General features: G+C 47.7%; 1 protein-coding gene across 1 annotated transcript in view; it reads right to left on the bottom strand.

Moving 5' to 3' along the window:
- Positions 1 to 956, bottom strand: part of ABLIM3 (actin binding LIM protein family member 3) — a 178,709-nt gene extending 177,753 nt beyond the window's left edge. The window contains exon 1 of the mRNA XM_067732202.1: positions 787 to 956. The gene's annotated coding sequence lies outside the window, so the exon portion shown is untranslated. The remainder of the gene's footprint in view (positions 1 to 786) is intronic.
- Positions 957 to 14,815: the final 13,859 nt, after the last annotated feature.

Raw genomic sequence — 14,815 nt, 5'->3', positions numbered from 1 at the left:
ACATGAGATGTTTTTCCATTTATTTATATCTTTAATTTCTTTCAACAATGTTTTGTAGTTCCCAGAGTATAAGTTTTGCATTCTTTTGTTAAATATATTTCTAAGTGCTTTATTATTTTGGGGGCTTTGGTAAATCGTTTTCTTAATTTCATCTTTGGATTGTTCCTTGCTAGTGTATTGAAAACAACTGATTTTTGTACATTGTTTTTATATCCTGCAAACTTACTAACCTTGTTATTAGTTCTAATAGTTTTTTAAAAATTGGATTCCTTATGACTCCACTTATTGTCACCTGACACTAGAGATAGTTTTACTTCCTTTCTAACCTGAATGCCTTTTATTTCATTTTTTTGGCCCCAGTTTCCTTTAAATCTTGCGATCTTCCGACCTCACTCATCACCTGGGGGTGAAAAGGGCAGTCCAGTGTCAGCTCTGTATCCTCAGGTGCTCTCTCTCTTTCTGCTGTCCCCCTCTCAGTCTGGGCTGTAGCCCCTGGCCTTGAAGGCGAGGGGGCTAATAGGCGCAGGTGAGAGCAGCAAGGAGGAGGAGGCAGAGAGGACGCGGGAGCCGGGTCCGTCCGCTCCTGGGACCCGACTGCCGGGCAGAAGCAGGGCTGGCAGCGCCTGCTCGCGCGCACCCCGACTATTGCAGCCCAGCGGCTCGGGAGCCCAAAGGGGGTGTGGACCACAGGGAGGCAGGGCGGGGGCAGAGCGCGGGGCGCCCGGCTCCGCTGGACAGGGCGTCCCCACCCGGGCGCCGCGAGCAGCGACCCGCCCCAGGACCCACCTCTCGGCCAGCGTCGGGAGCCAGAGGCCCCTGCCCGGGCCCCTGCGACCGGTTCATGAATCCTGGTCCTCGTCTGGGGTCTCGAATTCCAAGGCGAGCAAAGCGAAATAGGAGAGCTCGACATCCATGATGCCGGCTCTCGGGGTGGCTGCGCAGGGGGCGCGGCCGCTCGCTGCTGCCACCTGCTGGACGCGTCGGCGCGTGTCCAGGCCCCGCCCCGCCCGGGCTTCTCCCTGTGTGCTGGGCTGTGAAGGAGGACGGATGGTCCATTGTGTCCTGCGGCCAACAAGGGGGTGCTTGAGCGCTGTTTCCCTTCCTTGATTCTGGGGTCTAAGGACTAGACCATGATAGGAAAATAGACCCTTCATGGGGAGGGTCTGTGAAGAAAGGATTTGCTTTGCAGGAAGACAGTGTTCACTTCCAACTCTGCTTCTCACCAGCTGGGTGTAGTCTGGTCTTGAGCAGGTGACTGCTGTCTCTGCCTCTTCGTCCCCAAGTGTAGAAGGTGGCGACTGGACACGTGGATAAGAGATTAGGGGTTCCTCCAGTCTGCTAACTTCTGTCCCTGCCTCCCCCTTCATACCCCTTATCACTGACTCATTTGTTACAGTTATTTATCATCTCTTTCCCGAGAATGTTAGCTCCATGAAAGAATAGATGTGTCTGCTAACTTTACCACTGTACTTACGTTCCCTCCTAAACCTATATTAGTGAATGCCCACCCCATAGTTGGTGCTTAATTAATATTTGTTGAATGAAACCCCCAGGTCATCTTCAATATTTCTTCCACTCTCCATACTTCAGGGTTCTATAAATGTAGATTGTATTATTCTTTGCTAAAGTATTAATTAGGAAAACTCCATGGTGCCCTGGTCAAGAGCCCAGCACTGGATTCATCCTGTCAGGCTCTGAATCAGGGCTCCATCACTTGCCAGATGTGTGTCCTTTGGAAATTTACTCAGCCTCCCAGGATCTCAAATTCTTCATCTGTAGATGGAGATAATGACTGTACCTGCCTGACTGGGTGATTGTGCTGTGTCAAACAAGTAAACTCATTGAAATACTTAGTATAGTGCATCCACATGAAGCCCTCAATATACGTTAACTATCACTATCACTGTTTACTTGCACCCATCCGGTTGGAAGTGAACCGGTGACCAGCCCACCATCTCTCTTTCTCCTTGGGCGGCCTGCTAGACCTTTCCCCCATCCATTCCTGTCTGTTTGCATTTCCCTGCCTGGGAATGGGTGGTGAGCTCTGCTGCCATGGGGATTTCAGGGTGTGGTCCTTCCTCTGGGCCAATTACGTTGCCAAATGAGGCTGGCTTGTGTCCCTGTTTCCATCTCCTTGCAGTGTAGTACTCAGGCAGGGACCAGGCAAAGAGGAGCAAGCTTCTGGTTGCTTCCCTTCTCAGTCTCCGGCCCTTCTCATGCAATTGCAGTAAGAATCTAACTCTGTCTCTTTATTTCACAGGCTTGTAAGTATCTGAATCAAAGTGCTTTCAAAGCAGCATAAATTCATATATAAAGGTGCTATGGTCCTGAGTCCTTTCTCTCTATTCCAGGCTGAGATTAACTTCCTTCTCTAGGACTAAACATTTTCCCCAGTTGGGTGAACTCAGCTTAATGAAACACCCCAATGCTTCCCAGAACCTCACAATTAACAAAATACTTCCAGGGATCTTTCTGATTTTCTCCTCCCAACCACTCTGTAAAGCCCACAAGGCAGGTGTTACATTTGATAGCTAAGGAGCCCCACCCTTGGATAGCAGCTCAGCCTCTCAGCCTCATACCGGGGCAGGGGGAGCTCCAGATTTGAATGTGGGAACCCACACCTCTTTGTCTAGGGTACTTTCCACCTTACCCAGCTGGCTGTGATGAATTAGACTGCTGAAACTTGGACCATTTAAAAACCTCAAATAACTTCTAGTGGGAAAACAATCTTCTTTTCCCTGCATAACTATGAAGACATGAAGAAAGGGGTCAATAGAAATTAGATGGTACTACCCCCATGAGGATGTCCACATCAATTGGTGGCCACTGGGAAGGGGTAAGAGGAAGCCTGCGCTGGGTTTCTCCATGGGGCTCGGCTGGGAAAGTTGTCAGAAGACCTGTATCTTGGTTCATTCCCTGCAAGGGAATGGAATCAAGACCTGGGAGCAGAGGATTGCTTTGTTTAGAAGTTTGTTTTGAACTTCGTTTTGATTCCAAGAAGGGTGATGAACAAGTCTCATCCAGAAACAATAAAATATTCCTAGATGTTGGAAAACCACCTGGTGAAACCTTTGGGACACACTTCTACCTTTAACAAGGGGAAAGAGGAAACGTCTCTGGGCCAGCTTCACCCATGGCTGCCGCCTCACCCTTCACAAGCTGCTGCCTGGGCTGCCCTCATTAAGGCTCTCTACTCCACAGAGAGCTCCTATCATTCCTTCTTGAGGGGTCCTGCGACAAGTCAGGTGAAACAGGCCAAGTCAGAGTTGTCATTCTCACAATGTGGGATGATTCCAGTGCTGAGAGTGAAGCAGTAAGCAAATTAATGTATGGGATAATATATATGATCCTATTTAGTAATGTTTATATATATATAATGTGTAAATTATATATATATATATATATACACACACACACACACACACACATATATATAATCTTTCTCACAGAAATGGGATCATATAGGCACTTCCCTGGTGGTCCAGTGAGTTAAGACTCCACACTCCCAATGCAGGGGGCCCGGGTTCGATCCCTGGTCAGGGAACTAAGATCCCACGTGCATGCTGCAACTAAGAAGCCCTCATGACACAACTAAGAATCCTGCATGCCACAATGAAGATCCAGCATGCCACAGCTAAGACCTGGTGCAGCAAAAATAAATAAATAAATAAAATATTAAAAAAAAAAAAGAAATGGGATCATATATACGAGTGTCTGGAATGCAGAGCCAGAGGTCTGGAAGGATGCTCCAAATTGCCAGTGGTTGCCTCCAGAGAGGGGACTGAGCTTTGGTTAGGGGTGAATTTGTTTGAAAGGGGACTCACATTTTTACTCCATATACAGTTTGAGCTTTTCCATGCATATATTACTACCGTAATGATGCCATTTTAAGCAGAATACCCGGCTTTCCTGCAGGATGGTGCTTGCCTCACCCCTCTCTGCAGGGGCTCCTTCTTGTCCTGCACCTTTATAAACACCTCCGAAATTTCCCTCTGCAACCTCCACCTTTCAGCTCTCCCTCTCCCTGAATCCTCCTGAATCTGCTGGACATTCTTTTTAGGACCTTGTGGCAAGCCTGTTTTTTTTTGGGTTTTTTTGCGGTACGCGGGCCTCTCACTGTTGTGGCCTCTCCTGTTGCGGAGCACAGGCTCTGGACACGCAGGCTCAGCGGCCATGGCTCACGGGCCCAGCTGCTCCGCGGCATGTGGGACCTTCCCGGACCGGGGCACGAACCCGCGTCCCCTGCGTCGGCAGGCGGACTCTCAACCACTGCGCCACCAGGGAAGCCAAGCCTGTTCTTATATCCCTTTCCACCCATCTTGGCCTCTTCATCCAGCCGGACTCTAGGGCACCCATTTTGGTGACTCACCAGCCACTGATTCTCTCACCCAGTGTCTCCCTGCCACACCCGCTTTGCCAGCTGGGAACTGTCTGCTGTCCCTCCTTTGTTTCAAGGCTACTGGAAGAAAGACATAAGCTCCCATGACTGGCCCCCTGCAAACTCCTAATAGCCAGCCCAGCCCATCCCTCACTGTGCCCAGCAATCCTCTTATTCCTTTCTAATCAGCTTATTACACTGCCCCACGTACCCTTCCCCGCCTTCTCCCTGTTTATATTGTGGCCTTACCTGTGGCCTACCCCAAATGCCCACCTCCTTTCTCCACATTCTTGACGCCTTCACACATCACATTCTCCAGCTGGCCCACCTCAGAAGAACCCTGTCTCAAGACAGGCTCTGTGGGTACACCCTCAGGTCCACGCCGGTTTCCCTCCCTCTGGACCCTTCCACATCAGCATTCTTCTCCTTTTTGCATCTCTAGTCTATTCCTCTCTGGTTCATATTGGTGTGATGCAGAGCTTTATCCTGGCTTCTAATAGTTTCTTTTCCCCCAGTGACCGAGGAAACAAGGCATGCGTGGTGAGTGCGGTGGGTCTCCCTAAATTCTCACCTATCACCACTGGCCCACTCCTGTCCCAATTCTGGGAAGCTTTCGGGGTTGACAGCTCCCAGGTGAGTCCTTCTTTGGGGCTTACCTAGAACTGAAGGGTGCCATCTCCACCTTGTGCCCCCTTCTGGGGCAGCCTGCCCTCAATGACTGGTTTCTACAGGAATGTAACCAGTCCAGTGACTGGTTGTTACTGGGCACCCTTGCCCCAGTTAAGGACAAATCTGAAGGGCCATGCCTACTCCCTGTATGAACCAGTGGAGGACATTGTTGGGTCTGCATTGCAGCCCACTCCTCCTTCTGCCCAGTCCTGTTTCCCTCATCCCCTTTCTGTATGGATTGTGTGAACCTGTCTCCACAAGCTTCCTGCCTGCAAATCGTCCAGAGTCTGCTTCACAGGAACTGACTTTTTTTTTTTTTTCGGTACATGAGCCTCTCACTGATGTGACCTCTCCCGTTGCGGAGCACGGGCTCCGGACGCGCAGGCCTAGCGGCCATGGCTCACGGGCCCAGCTGCTCCGTGGCATGTGGGATCTTCCCGGACCGGGGCACGAACCCATGTCCCCTGCATCGGCAGGTGGACTCTCAACCACTGTGTCACCAGGGAAGCCCAGGAACTGACTTCTATAGCAGGCTTTTCAAATTTGGGGAGAAATCTTGAACATGGGTGAGAAAGATCAATAGACTGATTTCATCTGCTTGGAATATAGAGGCCAGTCTGAGAAGATAAACCTCCTTGAATCATTGTAAACTTTTGGATTCTGTAGCTTAAAAAATTCAGTTGTACAAATAAGATGTGAGAGATTTTGGCATTTATTTTAAAAAGAACTAAGGGATTCCTTAATTCTTTAGTTCATTCATTCATTCACACAGGAGAGTCTATTCTGTGCTAGGCACTGTGCTGCACAGTGGGCACGAGGCAGCAGATACGTGAGGAGGGAGACGATAAGCAAAACGCCCAGACTTACGATTACAATCTGTGAGGCAAATAAACAAGGGGCAGAAATAGAGAATAAAAGGGGGTTAGCTCTCAGAACAGGTGACATTAAATGTAAGACTGACAAGGGGCCTGCACCATTTTCAAGTGGATGGATGCTTGGGCCGTCAGAGGTAAGGAACTCAGGGGTCTGCAGGATCAATGCTTCCATGCTCTGCTAAGTGGAGGCCTCCAGTCATTGGAGGAACGGTTACAGGGGATTTGCTCATGGCCTTGCTGTTCAAGGTGTGGTCCAAGGACCAGCACACAGGTGGCACTCCATGCTCCCAACAGAGTTTCCCACGCCCTCCTAGACCCAGGATAAGGATCTGCATTTTACCAGTTTCCAGGTGTATTCATTTCCTAGGGCTGCTGTAACAAATTACAAACTTGGTGGTTTAAAACAACTCAAATTTCTTATCTTAAAGTTCTGATGTGAGAAGTCTGAAGTGGGTCTTACTGGGCTAAATAAAATCAAGGTGTTGCCTGAGCTGCGTTCCTTTTGGAAGTTCTAGGCAAGAATCCATTCCTTGCTTTTTCCAGCTTTTAGAGGTTTCCCACATTCCTTGGCTCATGGTCCCTTCTTCCATCTAAAACCAGCATTATAGTAGCATCTTTAAATGACTTCCTCTGATTCTAACCTCTGCTTCTAGTTCTGCCATCACATCTGCTTCTGACTCTGACCCTCCTACCTCCCACTTATAAAGATCCATGTGATTACATCTGGATAATCCAAATCTCCGCTTCTCAAATTCCATAACTTAAATCATATCCAACGAAGTCTGTTTAGTTGGGAAAGGTAACATTATTCACGGGTTCTGGGGGTTAGGGCATCTTTGGGGGCCATTGTTCTGTCTACCACACCACATAATTCACATCCATGTTAAAGTCTGTGAAGCCCTGGCCACCCTATTTAAATGGTTTTTCTTTCCTACTTTCCCTGGGTGCTCACGTATTGTTGAAACCTTTAGGTTATAATGCATGTATGATAAACTTGTTTTGCTTGTTTTCTTGACCCCTGTACATATGTGGTTCTGTGTAGGTTAAAATAATTCTGATCTTTATTATTAGACAGGGGTCTAATTGACGAAGTTGTTGGTTCATGTCTTCCTGGATGTCTTAAGTGGTGAAAGCTACTCTATGTGCTGGTGCTGGCTGGAATGTTTGAGAAAATCCATCTCTGCCAATTACTAATAGTAAGACCTTGGAGAAGTCATCTGACCTCTCAGACAACACTTATATTACTTGCAAAATGACAGGTCCAACCCCTATGTCACAGATATGGTGTGAGGATGAGGTGGGATGGAGGAATTTGTCAATAGGGAACTCCTGTACAATTGTAAGTTGTTATTTGGTTATTTGTGGACCTTGAGGAATAAAAGCGACGCTCTCAGATTCTTTTCACAGTGTGATTCCCCTGCGTGTGCTGCCTTCTTGTGCTTAAGGCTTTTAATTAACTTTGGTGTGGATCAGAAGGAAGGAAATATACATCCCTGAAATACATACCTACCTGCCCTTCATCCCTGTGAAAGAAATCTCTGGGGTATTATTTGCCAAAATCTGGATGCACAGTAGAATCACGTGGACTGGATCTAAAAGAAGACCTCCAATCACACCACGTCCAGAGATAATGATACGTAGAGGTTGGACAAGATCTAGGCATCTGAATTTTTTTTTAACATCTTTATTGGGGTCTAATTGCTTTACAATGGTGTGTTAGTTTCTGCTTTAAAACAAAGTGAATCAGCTATACATATACATATATCCCCATATCTCCTCCCTCTTGCGTCTCCCTCCCACCCTCCTTATCCCACCCCTCTAGGTGGTCACAAAGCACTGAGCTGATCTCCCTGTGCTATGAGGCTGCTTCCCACTAGCTACCTATTTTACATTTGGTAGTATATATAAGTCCATGCCACTCTCTCACTTCGTCCCAGCTTACCCTACCCCCTCCCTGTGTCAAGTCCATTCTCTACGTCTGCATCTTTATTCCTGTCCTGCCCCTAGGTTCTTCAGAACCTTTTTTTTTAGATTCCATACATATGTGTTAGCATACGGTGTTTGTTTTTCTCCTTCTGACTTCCTTCACTCTGTATGACAGACTCTAAGTCCATCCACCTCACTACAAATAACTCAATTTCATTTCTTTTTATGGCTGAGTAATATTCCATTGTATATATGTGCCACATCTTTTTTATCCATCCATCTGTCGATGGACAATTAGGTTGCTTCCATGTCCTGGCTATTGTAAATGGAGCTGCAATGAACATTGTGGTACATGACTCTTTTTTTTTTTTTTTTGCGGTACGCGGGCCCCTCACCGTGGTGGCCTCTCCCATTGTGGAGCACAGGCTCCGAACGCGCAGTCTCAGCAGCCATGGCTCACGGGCCCAGCCGCTCCGCGGCATGTGGGATCTTCCCAGACCGAGGCATGAAACCGTGTCCCCTGCATCGTTAGGCGGGCTCTCAACCAGTGCGCCACCAGGGAAGCCCCATGACTCTTTTTGAATTATGGTTTTCTCAGGGTATATGCCCAGTAGTGGGATTGCTGGGTCGTAAGGTGGTTCTATTTTTAGTTTTTTAAGGAACCTCCATACTGTTCTCCATAGTGGCCGTATCAATTTACATTCCCACCAACAGTGCAAGAGGGTTCCCTTTTCTCCACACCCTCTCCAGCATTTATTGTTTGCTGATTTTTTCATGATGGTCATTCTGACCGGTGTGAGGCGACACCTCATTGTAGTTTTGATTTGCATTTCTCCAATGGTTAGTGATGTTGAGCATCCTTTCATGTGTTTGTTAGCCATCTGTATACCTTCTTTGGAGAAATGTCTATTTAGGTCTTCTGCCCATTTTTGGATTGGGTTGTTTTTTTGATATTGAGCTGCATGAGCTGCTTGTAAATTCTGGAGATTAATCCTTTTGTGAGTTGCATCATTTGCAAATATTTTCTCCCATTCTGAGCGTTGTCTTTTCGTCTTGTTTATGGATTCCTTTGCTGGGCAAAAGCTTTTAAGTTTCATTAGGTCCCATTTGTTTATTTTCGTTTTTATTTGCATTTCTCTAGGAGGTGGATCAAAAAGGATCTTGCTGTGATTTATGTCATAGAGTGTTCTAGGCATCTGAATTTTGATAAATCTCTCCAAGTGAATAGAATATGAGCTGTCTCCTGACTCAGTAGGATGATGTAAGCTTGGGATCCTTTAATAGAAGTACAGTAAGTAAAACAAAGGAGGGGACAGTGCCTCGGAGCTATATACAGAATACAAAGCTGTACTGGCCAACTGGATGGAGATCTGGACACCCCACTTCCAGAGGAACTTGGACAAAGTCTTCACTGGAGCAAGACATGAATGGTGTGGGGACTCAAAACTACATTACATAAGGAAGAGGGGAAAGAACTTAAGGGAAAATGGCTGACTCATCCAATGTCACCCAATGAAATTTATCAATGAAAACACCAGAAAAGAAAGAAAGATGGAGAGAGACAGACAGACACATTTCCTTTTGCTTTAAAAATATTTACTAGGTCACAAAGCCAAATATCATAATGATAAAAATAGTTAAGCATGAGATTTTGGTTTTTTTTCCTTAAGTAAACAGCTTGTAAAATTCCTGTCTGTTGAAAATGTTAGCCAATGTAGGAGTAAGGACTGGAATGCAACTAGGGTGGCCTAGGCTGGATGCCTTTGCCCGAAGTAACCAAAAGGAACCTTTCTGATTTTCTCTGAGGACAGGCAGATCTGGTTTTACTTGGAACTGAAATTTTGTCTCTGTCACAGCTGACAGGCACATTTTGCTCACCTAGGATGTCCCTTTATCCTCAGAGTCCTGCCAGCTCCAGATGCATGGAGAAAATGCCTAAGACTAGTAGAACAATGCACACACACACACACACACACACACGCAAGATGTGCACACGTGAAAAACAAACATCTATAAACACCTGTATTCTCACAACCACTTTTGAGGGAGAATTTTTTTGTTACCTCCATTTAATTATTATTATTATTGCTGTTTACAAAGTTAGAAACATGCCGAAGAGCATACAGCTTGAAAATGGCAGAGCCAGGATTTGAACTTAGGTTGTCTGACCACAAATCTAATGCCCAAGTTGATTGCTGAGACCACAGGGTGGTGGTAACATTTCCGTTAACTTATTGGCCAATAGCTTGTCTTGCCGATTCTTCTGCCCAGAGAAGACAAGCCCCAGGGCTGGGAGGTGCTCAGGTGGGGAAGGGCATGCCCTTCTGTGTATCCATAAAACCGACTGTGCAGTCGGCTCTCAGGTACACTACCTGAGTAGAGATGTAGCACCTTCAAGAAAAGAAGAGGGTTCCTCTGCTATTAGTCATGGATCCCAGCCCCATTAAGGCCCTTAAACAGGTTGCTGGTCAGGTGGAGGCACTAGGTCAGGGGAGGAGGGTGTAAGGCCCTGTCTGTAAGACTACATTCCCAGAAAACAGCGTAGTTATTTTCACGGCATCAGCCCCAGAAGATGATCCGTGGATTAAAAAGTTGCCTCTTCTGGGAGCTAAAATCAGCTACAGGCAGTGCTCTCTGAAGACCATCAAGAAACTGTGAGGAGTTTCAGGGCTTTCTCTTACTGGAATACGCCTTCTTACTTCGAAGATGCTGCAGACATTGTGTCTGGCATTCTCCAGTTGATATCGTCCTTCTATGATGCTCAGTACGAGAGACCATCCCTCAAGTCAGATCCAGAGTGCTAACAGCTTGAAAGTCACCCTCTCACGACCACCCCTGACACAGTGTGCTTACCTATGCCTCTCTCCTCCTCCTCTTCTTATTCCACCTTCTTCTCTTTGTTCCTATGTTTTGTATTTATTATGACATCACCATGAAACATTCTAGCTGAAAAACTTGTCATAACACAGAAGTACGTAAATAAAAAGACATCATGTTCCTTTTCCCCTACTCCCATTCCACCCCCTCACCGGGCTACAGGAGGCCGGGATGCTGTCTGCCCTGCTCACTGCTGATCCCTCATCCAGCCCAGTGAGGGGCACAGGGAGGGCACTCGATGCGCATCTGTGGAATGAATGAACAAATGGCCATCATCAGGCAATGTGAGCCCTTTCCTATACATCCGAAGTCACATATATAGTGTGCTTCTGTACATAAATGGGACCACACCGTATGTGCTATATACAGGTTTCTTCAGTCTTTGCCTCAGAGTATGTCTTAGAGGTCTTCCCTTGACTCTCTATCTAGACCTGCTTCATGCTTTTTCACTGCTGACTAAATGCACCATCATATTTGCCCACCTCCACACTGATGGGCATTTAGGTTCCTTCCATTTCTCACTATTTCCAGCCATGCTGCTGCACAGGCTGTGGGTGCCCAGGTGCCCAGGAAAGACACCTGAGGTGGACTCGCTGGATGGAAGGGCTCCCCCTTGCTCTCCCATTCCCTGAAAACCTGACTTCCTCTTCAAGATAAGCTGGACTGAGGAGAAATTCTCTTCCCTGGGAGTGGTGGGGAGTGTCAGACCTTGGGCTTGTACTTGGCAAACATACACACACACCCCATCCTATCCCAGCCTGCTCACTAGGGAACCTACTTTTAAAACATGAACTGATTAATTTGTCGTGTTTTGTGGAAGCATGCTGAACTGAGAGTCCTGAGTGTTTGAGGTCTGAGGGAGGCTTTGCCACAAAATTGCCTAAAAGTGTTGAACGAATGACTTAGTCTTTATGGGGCTCGGTTTCTTTTTTGCGGTACGCGGGCCTCTTACCGTTGTGGCCTCTCCCGTTGCGGAGCTCTGGACGCGCAGGCTCAGTGGCCATGGCTCACGGGCCCAGCCGCTCCGTGGCATGTGGGATCTTCCCGGATCAGGGCACAAACCCGTGTCCCCTGCATCGGCAGGCGGACTCTCAACCACTGCGCCACCAGGGAAGCCCTAGGGCTCAGTTTCTTTATCTTTAACTGGGGTTGGGGAGTGGACACGTTACTGTAAGGACACTTTCACGGCTCACCTTCCAGGGTGAGGCGTCAGTTGCCTGCCCTTGACCCCAGGTTGGATGTGGGAGCCAAGAAACAGGAAACTGACGCTTTGGAAAGAGCAGTCAGCAGTCCTGGGTGAGGTCAGAGCTGGCAGCGTGGTGACCTCTGCCCCGGTCAGCAGGTCAGCAGCCAGGCCTCCTCCCTGAGCTGCTGGGCTAGTTCCTCAGCTGACCCCTGGCAAGGGCTCACTTTCACCCCTTGCAGAGGAAAGTCTGGGCGTCACCTCGCCCGTGGTGTGGTGACCTATCTGCACCTGTGACGGCCGCGTGTCTACACCGCACAGACGCGGATCAGTCTTCCTGGCAGAGCTTCGGGCACTGACCAGAGTGGTGAGGACCAGGGTCCCGCAGTTCCCCTCCTGGGCTCAAGCCCTGAGTCTGCTGTGCCCAGTGAGCGGGTGAGCTGGGGTGAGTCACCCAGACTCTTAGTTTGCTGATCTTTAAGTAGGGGGTGAAGATTAAATGTGGACTTTTCACAGGAACATGAAAGAGCTCAGTAAGCATTTATTATTATTAATGTACACAACAAAAATAGCCTTTAAAGTAAGGTGACCAGTAATGTTCAATGAATAAACAGATAAGCGAATGAACCAGAAGTTAAGAGGCTTACATCTCGGCTCCCTCCATCAGTCCTTCGGCTCATTCAAACGGAATGACTTTTTCCTAAACTTGTCCCCAGTGCCAATCGTAGTACCTTTGCTAATGGCTTTTCCTCGGTCTGGGATTCTCTTCCCACCTATGTCTGCCTGTCAAAATTCCATCCTTCAAGGCCCCCGGTCACACCTCCTCCATGAAGCTTTCTTTGCTGTTCTCATTAGGACATGCTAACCTTCTCCTTATGTCTCCAGTATATCTCTGTATACTGATGATTCCAGTAGAGCCCTTTCCCCTGAACTCCAGACTTGTGTATCCTACTGCCTGTTCAATGTCCTCAAGCCGATGGAGAATAGACTTCTTATACTCAACCTGTTCACCCAACCACTCAGCCAAGCTTGCTCCCCCTGTGGGACCCCCCATCTCAGGTCATGGCTACCCTGCTCCTTGTAGGTGCTGAGGCCCAAACATGGGGAGCCATCCTTCACTCCTCCTTCTCTCACAGCCTGCATCTCATTCACAGGCAGTTCTGCCTCTACCTTCAAAATACGCCGGAATATTGCCACATCTCACTACTTCCACTGCTACCACCCTGGCCCATGCCACCCTTTCCTCTTGCTTGGATTATTGCAGTAGCCTATGATAGCTCCTCTGATTCTTTCAGATTGTAAGTCACATCATTCTTCTGCTCAAAACTCTGCAATGGCTGCCATTTCACTCAGAGTGAAAGCCAACCTCCTTAAAGTGGTCCAGTAAACCCTGCATCTTCAGGATGCTGTTACCCCTCCCCTTGTACTGGATAATCTTCAGTTATCCTCTGGAATCACCTCTCCACCCTTCTCTCCCCTGCTCTGTGCCCCCCGGGAGGCTGGCCTCTACAGGGCTCCTCAACTCAGCTCTCTCAGCCTTTGGCTTCCAGTTGTGTTCAGTCAATGGAAGATGGGAGGTGAGCGGATGGAGTATTTATTCCTCTGCCCCCTGTGCACATATGGCCTTGGCTAGGCCACAGCTGTGTTCCACTATTAATAACACAGCTCCTGTCATTAGTCCTGGCCTGCATCCAGCTCTTGCTAGATTCCAACAGCCATTCTCTTGTCCCGTCAGGCTTCCCTTCAGGATGTTAATGGCTTTTTAGTCTTCCTAACCCTGGGGTGCCTCACCATCCTTGCTGGTTTTCTTTAACCCTGCCCACACTGTTGTAAATAGCTTCTTCTTTAAACTCTCTTCAGTTACTCCTTCGGGGGTACCCTCTGCTTCCTGCCCCGTTTTCACTCTGCTCAGGTTGCGCCCTCCCTTGCCCTCCCTCCAGCACGCCCGCACGCCCCTGCCTCGGGGCCTCGGCGCTGGTACTTCCCTTTTCCTGGCAGGCTCTTCTCCTGGATGCCCATGATACCCTCTGCCCCCCAGGTCACGCAGCTGTCACCTTCTCAGTGACAACTCTCTCTCCGCCCTTTTGAACACTGCAGCCTCTCTACTCTGGCAGTTCCATTCCTTTTTTCTGTATCATTTTCCATCTTTTTAACACACTGCACAAGTTACTTATTTACTGTTTCTTGTCTTTCTCCCCTCACTAGAATGTAAGCTACACAAGGGAGAGTCTTTTGTCTGTTTTGTTCACTGCTGTATCCTCACAACTTAGATCAATGCCTAGGTATAGCAGATGTTCTATAATTATTTGTTCACTGAATAATGTGATTGAATAAGTGACCTGTTGTTCTTCTCTCTCATGTGGTCTACATTTGTTTCCTTGGGCTGCCCTCACAAAGTGTCACAAACTGAGTGGTTAAAACAACAGAAACTTACTGTCTCATAATTCTGGAGGCTAGAAGCCCCAAATCAAGGTATTTGCATGGCTATGCGCCCTCTGAAACCTGCAGAGGAAGGATCCTTGCCTCTTCCTAGCTTCTGGTGGTTGCTGGCAATCCTTGGCATCCTTGGCTTGCAGCTGCAGAATTCTAATTTCTCCATTCATTGTCACCTTCTGTGTCTCTATCTCTTCACAGGGTGGGTTTATTTTTTGTTTGTTTTTTTAAATAAGGAAACCAGTCATATTGAATTAGGGGCCTACCCTACTCCAGTACGAACTCATCTGAACCTAAATAATTACATCTATGACAATCTGTATTTCCAAGTAAAACCACATTCTGATGTACTGGGGGTTAAGTCTTCAATACATCACTTTTGGGGGCCACAATTCTCCCCATAACATGGTCTTTCAGTTCTTCCGCTGAATTGTCGTACCCAAGTGCATGTATTATTGTCCCAACTAGATTGTA

The sequence above is a fragment of the Pseudorca crassidens genome, chromosome 3, assembly GCF_039906515.1.
Source record: "Pseudorca crassidens isolate mPseCra1 chromosome 3, mPseCra1.hap1, whole genome shotgun sequence".
In the NCBI taxonomy this organism is placed as follows: domain Eukaryota; kingdom Metazoa; phylum Chordata; class Mammalia; order Artiodactyla; family Delphinidae; genus Pseudorca; species Pseudorca crassidens.
This window is presented reverse-complemented; position numbering and strand designations above follow the sequence as displayed.